The sequence below is a fragment of the Typopeltis vanoorti genome, chromosome 6 (assembly GCF_054136105.1).
Source record: "Typopeltis vanoorti isolate ZY-2024b chromosome 6, IOZ_Tvanoo_1.0, whole genome shotgun sequence".
In the NCBI taxonomy this organism is placed as follows: Eukaryota; Metazoa; Arthropoda; class Arachnida; order Uropygi; family Thelyphonidae; genus Typopeltis; species Typopeltis vanoorti.
The window spans coordinates 32,651,496-32,660,376 of NC_143554.1; the positions used below are offsets into that span (position 1 = coordinate 32,651,496).

The window sequence follows — 8,881 nt, forward strand, 5'->3', positions numbered from 1 at the left end:
ACAAACATGTGAAAGGCGTAGCCAATTCGGCTGAACATTCCTTTACCAAACAGACTGATATTCCATCTGTCCCTATAGATCGGTGGGTCTTAACCTTTTTAGTGATCGGCACCCCCTTGAATCTAAAAATAAGTTCTCGCACCCCCTTGAAAAATGTGTTTCTATTTCTTTATTTAGGAAATTACATCTATTGCAAGATAATTTATTTATTGAAAAATAAACACATACATTTACATATACATACAAAACAATATCTCAGTTTTTAATGGCTATGTTGTTGGTGTTTATTCATGATAATACTTTTGAAGCGAGGTTCCTTTTTTGAAAGAGCCACGCGTAAGTCATCACTTGCATTTAAGCGATTTTTGGCTTTTGTTTTTATGTGCAAAAGTAATGAAAATCCCATTTCACACAGGTAGGTGATTAAATGGTAAAAGTGTCTGCAATGCTGCTTTTGCCAGCTGTGGATAAGGTTCTAACTGTGTACACCAGAATTGTTCTAAGTCCAGTTTTTCAAATTCCATTTGAATACGTGCAATGGCTCGTATTTCAATAAGATTGTCTTTTATTAAATAGCTATCGTCCATCAAATCTGGGTGAAACAGAAATAGATCCAGTATCTATCTCTGAACTTTGTTAATATTTCCCGTGATAAAGTATCCATGAAATAATTCACTCAATTGTTAGAGGTGCATTGCAATTTCAGGTATAATTATTATTTTCTCATTTTCCAGAACTATTGAATCAAGCAAAGGAAAGTTTGCAAAATTCCCATTTTCAACTCGAAGTTTCCAAATTTTTAGTTTTTCAATAAATGAAGATAATTTTTCACTAGCTGTTATTATTTTCTTACCAAATCCTTGCATTGGTGTGTTTAATTCATTCAGGTAACTAAATATATCGGCTAAGTAGGCTAGTCGAATTATTGCTTCTCTTTTTTCAAAAGCTTAACTAATTCACAATTTTGGTTAGTAAGAAACTGTATAATTTCCTCGCGCAATTCAAAAACCCTGCTTAGCATGCGGCCCTTGGAGAGCCACCTTACTTCAGTGTGATAAAGAAGCACAGTATGAACAGCACCGATTTCTTCGCACAAAGCACGAAAGATACGATGATTAAGCGCTCGTCCTCGGATATACTTTACTACATTTACTGCAGTAGTTAAGTGTTGTTTTAAATTCTCTGGCAAAGCTTTCGATGCAAGTGCATGACGGTGCAACATGCAATGCGTTATTGTAACTTGCGGTATTTCTGCCTTGATGTATGAAAAAAATCCAGAATTTTTGTCCAACATTGCAGGGGCACCATCAGTGCAAACTGAGCCTATCACATTCATGGGTATTTGATGTTTCAAAAAAAAGTTTTTAATATGATTGAAAACATCAATTCCTTTTGTCGTCAATTCCAGTGGCTCACAAAATAAAAATTCTTCCAATATTTCTTTTTCCTTAATGCATCGCACAAATACCAACAACTGACTGCAATTATCAACATCAGTTGACTCGTCCAGTTGAATACTCAATTTTAGAGGACTGGCTTTGATATCTTTTACTACTTGCAGTAAAATATCAACACTGAGATCTTGAATGCGCGATCGAATTACATCGTTCGATAACGGAATCTACTGAATCTTCCTTTGTGCTTCAGAACCCAATACAATTTTTGCAATTTCAAGTGCACATGGTTTTACCAATTCCTCAGCTATTGTACGACCTTTTCTTTTCTTAGCACACAGATATGCCACTTGATAAGAAGCTTCTAACAAGGGCTTTTGAAATACCGCAACGTCAAATTTTGTGATAGTACCGCTGGTATCAAATTGTGCCTTCTTATACTTCAAGATGTTAAGAGTATGTCCTGCAGATTCACCACCATGCTGATTGTTGAAATGCTCTACCAACTTTAACGGTTTAAAATTGGAGTTTGAAAATATTTTGCAACATAAAATGCATTGTGGTCGTTGCATACCATCTTTTTCTGTTATACAAGTGAATCCATAAGCAACATAATCGTCTTTCCATTGGCGTTTTTTCGACATAACGAGGGTTACTACAATCAATAAAATAATAATTATAATTTTTCAAAATTTGCAGAAAACCTTTATGTAATCAATTGATTGTATCCGGTATGGGCTTTAGTCACTGATTAATGTTGGTAAATTAAAGAAAATTAGTATTCGTTTCTGCGTCAAACCACCTCGTTAACGTTCGTACTCAGAGTATGCCAACACGTGCGCGTATCAACTAGTTTCTTATTGTACTGCATGCGCTGGTAAGTGCGATGCGCTGAGGCAAAGGTAGAGAGGGTAGGAGTGGGGGGTCCCAAAAGTCGACGTAGCGTTCGCTAGTTTCTCACAGGCGGTAGTTTCCATCGAAAATTTAGAAACTTTTCTCGCACCCCTGGAAATGCTTTCTCGCACCCCCAAGGGGTGCACACACCCCAGGTTAAGAACCACTGCTATAGACATATTCTTATCCAGGTTACGCAACAGCTCTTCATCCTTATTTTCATGAACCTGTAACTCTTCATCCAATGTAGCAGTAGCACTCTTCACCATGTTACATACACCTGGTTGATATATCTTAGCAAAGTGAGCACTCTTTAAATGGACAATCTCATTAGCTTCTTTCGACACTCGAGTACCATCTGCATTCAATAAAGTTATTCTTCCACATTCATTCTTTCGTTTACTTGAGGCATAACGATAAAATTCTTTTGAATTGCCTTTAGCTTGCATGGCCAATTTCTTTTCATACTCCGATTTAGCTTTCTTCATAATACTCATTACTTTTCTGACCTGAGTTTTATATATTTCATAACTCCTCTCACTCTAATCCTGACGATATTTTTTCACATCATCTCCTTCTTCTGGATCTCATATTTAATAAGGTTGCACATCCATTTCACTCCCACCCTATTTATTCTTCGAACCCTAGGGATACTAAACAAACAAACACACGTAGCCATTGTAATCAGTTTTAATAAGTAAATATTTCATCCTAAGTATCATAGGACATCGTCAGTACAGTTAATTCAAACAATACTAGGAATAACATACAGTTAGGGCGCATGATTACAATGGAATCCAAATATGGGTTCAGTAGCGTGTTAGAGAATTAAATTAAAATATATAAACATTGTAATCATGCGCTATGTTATTCCTAGTATTGTTTGAATTAACTGTACTGACGATGTCCTATGATACTTAGGATGAAATATGTACTTATTAAAACTTATTACTGTGGTTACGTGTGATTGTTTAGTCATGAATACTCCACAGGTTTCATTGTACAATAAACCCTAGGGATACATTTAGATACCGCCTTCTGTAAACACTTTTTTCAAAGATACCCATGCATTGCTGACATTTTTTCCATTCAGTAACTGATACCATGGGACCAAAGATAGTATTCCCCTAAGTTGATCATAATTTCCAGCTTTGTAGTTCAGCATGTAACCTGCTTTAATCGGAGCATCAATACAATTAGATACTTCCCAAGAAAGCACAACATGATCATTGTCACCAATGGGTGGTAATGCAACAGCTCTACATACATAGCCATATTCTTAACAGAGACTCCTTCTGACGCTATGAGCAAATCCAACACTCTTTGACCTAGAGTTCCTTCACATGCTGCTTGAGAAAGCTGTCTCGCAAGAATTCAATAAATTACTCTTCTTTCTTATCATGAGATTTCTCTTCTACCCAATCAATGTTTGGAAAATTAAAGTCACCCATAATGATCATTCGTTTGGTACCCATACACAGATAGTATTCCCCTAAGTTGATCATAATTTCCAGCTTTGTAGTTCAGCATGTAACCTGCTTTAATCGGAGCATCAATACAATTAGATACTTCCCAAGAAAGCACAACATGATCATTGTCACCAATGGGTGGTAATGCAACAGCTCTACATACATAGCCATATTCTTAACAGAGACTCCTTCTGACGCTATGAGCAAATCCAACACTCTTTGACCTAGAGTTCCTTCACATGCTGCTTGAGAAAGCTGTCTCGCAAGAATTCAATAAATTACTCTTCTTTCTTATCATGAGATTTCTCTTCTACCCAATCAATGTTTGGAAAATTAAAGTCACCCATAATGATCATTCGTTTGGTACCCATAAAGCTAAATTGGCGATGCATTTTTTCGTCCCCTGAAACTGAGAAGCCAGGTCTGTAGCAACAGTCCACCATATATTTCATTCTGTTAACCTCCATACAGTACAGTACAGTCCACCATATATTTCATTCTGTTAACCTCCACTTCACACCAGATAGACTCAAACTCACCGCTATATGGGACATTGTTACCATCATTTTTTTTTCTTGTGTTTCTACCTTAACTGGATTTAAGTCATTTGATATCATTTGTAGTACCCCCCCCTCCTCTGCTATCTCTTCTGTCATTCCTAAAAACAGTATACCCATTACACTCGATCCCACTTACCATATCTGATTCTGATAGTCAGGTTTCACGAATGCCAACATTCTTCGGCCACATCGTATTCAACAAAGTAACGAACTCAACCCTTTGTTTCTAATGCTCCTAGTATTTGTGTATAGATATAATAAATTACCACCTAGCCTATTCTTATAATTAGATATGCAATCTATTTCGTCTTGTTCTAGAATTTTCTCTTTTCCCTCCCCCAGACATACTTAAAAGGTCCGAATCCAAAGCATGTTTTTCCAACCCTTCGCCACATACATAACCATGTTCGAAGACATTCATATCTTTATCACGTTTGCATACCATAGCTGAATTTTCACACATATTTTTCCCTTTCCTCCCTTGATGATCTAGTTTCCTTGACTAACTACTATGCTCACTGATATGGAGGAGGTTATCGAAAATAAATTAGCCTCCAAAATAGCAAAATAAAGCCAGATCATCAGCGAGACGACGCAGGAATTACAAAAAGTCAAGAGGTATTTAAATAAATACAGAGAGAAAAAAAAAGAAAAGAAAAGAAAAAAGAAAAGCAGCAAAATAAGAAACAACAAAGTACGGAAACAGGTAAGTCAAGAAGTACGGAAATCAGGTAATTGACGTTGTTTGTAAAAAGAAAGATAATATTTGGTATGGTGTCTCTATAGAAAAAAAATGCTATTGATGAGCGAGTTATAACTTGGAGTTTTCCTGGAGCAAAAATTAAGAATATAAAGGAAGCAATTCTAAAACAGAAAAGAAAAGTAAACGGGATCGTAATTGTAGCATGTACTAAGACTTAACTAGCGATAAGTTCAGTATGAGAGAGGACATCCAAGGGTTGTTGGAAGAGGTGAGAGAGTGAAGAATGAGAAAGTGAAAATCGTCAGTATTTTACCTCGATATGATAAAAATGAATTAACAAGAAGGGCTATGATGGCAAACGATTTGATGCGTAGGATGTGTAGAAGAAATGGATGCGAGTTTTTGGATGTGTGGAGTAAGTTTAGGGAAGATTGGATTTGTATAAGAGGGACGGCCTACACCTTAATGCAATTGGTATCAGGAGTCTTGAAAAACTAATAATTGGTATGAGACCTAACACAGAGTCAAGGAACATAAATTATAAAGGAGGGAAGAGTTAGAATATAAGTGCAAGATCAACAATGTTATATAACTGTGTTAATGACGGGAATTGGCTTTTTCATGGAAATGTTGACGATTTCGACTTTATGGTCATCCGATCCGGAACCATCAAACCTGTGCAAAGATGTCTGTATGTATAAGACACTAGAGAAGAACAGAGATCTGCAGGCGCTGTCCAACTGTGTCATACAGACTGCAGACAAGGGCATGCAAAAGAACATGCAGGCAGATTATTATGTCTGTATAACAATGCTAGGAGTATCAGAAACAAAGGTTGTAGAGTTTGTTGCCTTAGTCAACATATAGGCACCTGAGATTATAGGCATTAGTGAGATCTGGCTAATCAGAATCAGACATACTAACTGGTATCAAGTGTAAAGGGTACACTATTTTTAGGAAGGACAGAGAGGATAGAAGAGGAGGGGAACGTGCTGTTAATGATATCGGATGACCAGTTAGAGTTGAGATCTATGATTGTAGTACTACTAACCATATTTCATGTGGCAGTGATTTTAAAGCCATCTGGTGTGAGGCGGAATCTAACAAGATCAATCACATAGTGGGGTGTTGTTACAGACCTAATGGATCAGTTGCTAGGATGAAGAACTGCATCACCAAATAGAAAAGATGAGCGCGAAAAGAGTAATCATAATAGGAGACTTTAATTATCCAAATATTGATTGGTGTCAGTAGAAGCTCAAGAAAAGAATGAAAATGAATTAATTGAGATGTTGTGGGACAACTTCCTCAAACATCATGTGAGAGAAGGAACTCGAGGTCAAAGAGTGTTAGATCCGGTTATAGTGTCAGAGGGCGTTTCAGTTAAAGACTTAACTATTCTGCCTCCGACTGGTGACAGTAATCATGCGGTACTCACTTGGGAAGTGACTACGTTTATGAATGTTCCATTCAGAAAAGGTTACATGCTGAACTACAAAGCAGGAAATTATGACCAACTGAGGAGTATACTGAGTTCAGTGGAATGGGATCGGTTGCTGGATGGGAAGAATATCGACAATGCATGGGAAGCATTTAAACAGTACTTAAATGATACGATATCAAAGAATAAATATGGTAAGAGTCAAATGGGTGTGTAATCTTATTAAGCAAGAGATTCGTAAGAAAAGGATGATTGTGGAATACTGTGATGTCCGTTATGAAAATTATAAGCAGCAGAAGGCTAGAATAGTCAAAACTGTTGTACGGAAAGCAAAGTCTAAGTATGAAAAGAAACTGGCTCTGCGTGCTAAAGACAACTGCAGAAGAGGTTGTTCGGCTAATGAGTGCTCATTTTGTTAAAAGCTATCAATTTGGTGTATAACATTGAGTTCCCTGCTACCTCTTCACTGGATGAAGAAACACAAGTGTATGAGGACGAAGTATTAGAGCTGTTGCACAAACTGAATAAGAATTCAACAGTAGGAACTGATGGGATATCAGCACATGTGCTAGAAGAGTGTTCAGCTGAACTGGCTATTCGTTTAACCAGGCTGTTTAAAATGATTCTCAGAACAGGGAAGATTCTGCAGGAATAGAAAGAATGTCATGTTTTAGCAACTTGTTCACATTCCATAACAATGTTACCGTTGAACTAGACAAAGGGAATGGATACGCCATGATACTTTTGGATTTTAGAATATAGCATGGTTCACTGTTGTATAAATTGAAGAATATGGGTTTGGATTATAGAATATTGGCGTGGATGGATGACTGACAGATACCAAAAAGTTGTCTACGGGAGATGTGAGCCTGCAAGATCCTTGCCGACTCACATCCTTCTACCAGTGGTGTACCACAAGGATCAGCACTTTGACCACCGTTATTCAATCTGTACATTAATGATATTGGGAAGGATTTGATAAGTGACATAAAGCTATTTGCTGATTATCCAAAAATAGGTAGGGTAATCAGGAATGCTGCTGATATGGTACTTGCAGAAAGATTTGAATAGGCTGGAATTGTGGGCATGGGAAAATGGATGTCAGTTCAGTGCCGGTAAGTATAAAGTCATTCATTTCGGCGTGATTAGATATCCAGTGTCGTATTACATTGGTTGGATTATGCTAGAAGAAACTGATGAGGCTAGGGATCTTGGAGCGTTAGTAAATAGGAAGTTGAAGTTCAGGGTCCATGTAGCAAAGATTGCAAATTTAATTCAAAAGATAATTGCAATGCTGAAATTCACTTGTAAAGATGGGGATGTCATTTTCCCTCTTTACAAGGACTTGATAAGACCTCACTTAGACTACCGCACACAGGTCTGGTCTCTTGGATTTCATTGTGATTCTGATATAGTGGAGAGAGTGCAAAGGAGAGTGTTAAAAATTATATCAGGATTGTGGAATACTGATTATGAAGACAGATTGAAAATATTTAGACTGCAGACACTAGCAAATAGGATAACGAGGTGTAATATGATTGAGACTTGCAAACTTTTCAAAGTTTCATACAGGATTTCAGTTGATGGAATTTTTCAATTTATGGAGGGTGGGGAAAGGACAAGAGGGCATCTTTGAAAGCTGAGAATGAATGCCGCTAAGAAGGGGGTGAGAGCTACATTTTTCTCTCAGAGGGTGGTGCGGGATTGGAATGGGTTGCCATTGGATGTTGTGAGTGCAAGCAGCGTGAATGAATTCAAGAATAAGTATCATAGCTGAGGTGTAGTATGTGGCCTCCCTGGATGAGTCCCTGATTCCGTGGAGGTCTTTCTTAATAAAAACAATAATAATAATAATATTGTAAAAATTCTATACATATATATGAAGTGAGCAGAAAGTAGAAAGGTAAATAATATTATTACTTTTTTTAACGTAAGAACTGCTCATAAAGTGATAAATTCGACGGCTTGGTTGTTAACAGTGTATCTTTGCTCTCCAACCAAGAAACTAACGATATGAATACCGCCGTAGGCATGAATGTTTGTGAATGCCTTTCGGTAGTAAATCAATTTAATCACCAAGCTCGAGGCTACAAACCGCTTACTACACACCTGAAGCAGGATGAAACAGTTCTATATTTCGTCTCTAGAACAGGATTTACAGATTATGTACAAAAATAATAATAATAAATAATGGCAGAGGGGAGTGTCAGAAGATCGCCTTGGTATTGTATTAGTTTTATGGACAATCGCGTAGACTTGCAAAGTATTTAAGTGAAAAGATTTGCATGATATGAGTTAAGGGCTGAGTCAGTTTACGAATTGACAGATTCAAGAGAAGTCAATCAGTAGAAGATAAGCGACCAGGAAGGTCTGTGTAGCCTTGTGCCAACGTTTATGGTTCTATAATTTTAAACGGCTAG

General features: G+C 37.2%; 1 pseudogene; it reads right to left on the minus strand.

Moving 5' to 3' along the window:
• Positions 1-262: 262 nt before the first annotated feature.
• Positions 263-2,038, minus strand: LOC150105364 (protein ZBED8-like; annotated as a pseudogene).
• Positions 2,039-8,881: the final 6,843 nt, after the last annotated feature.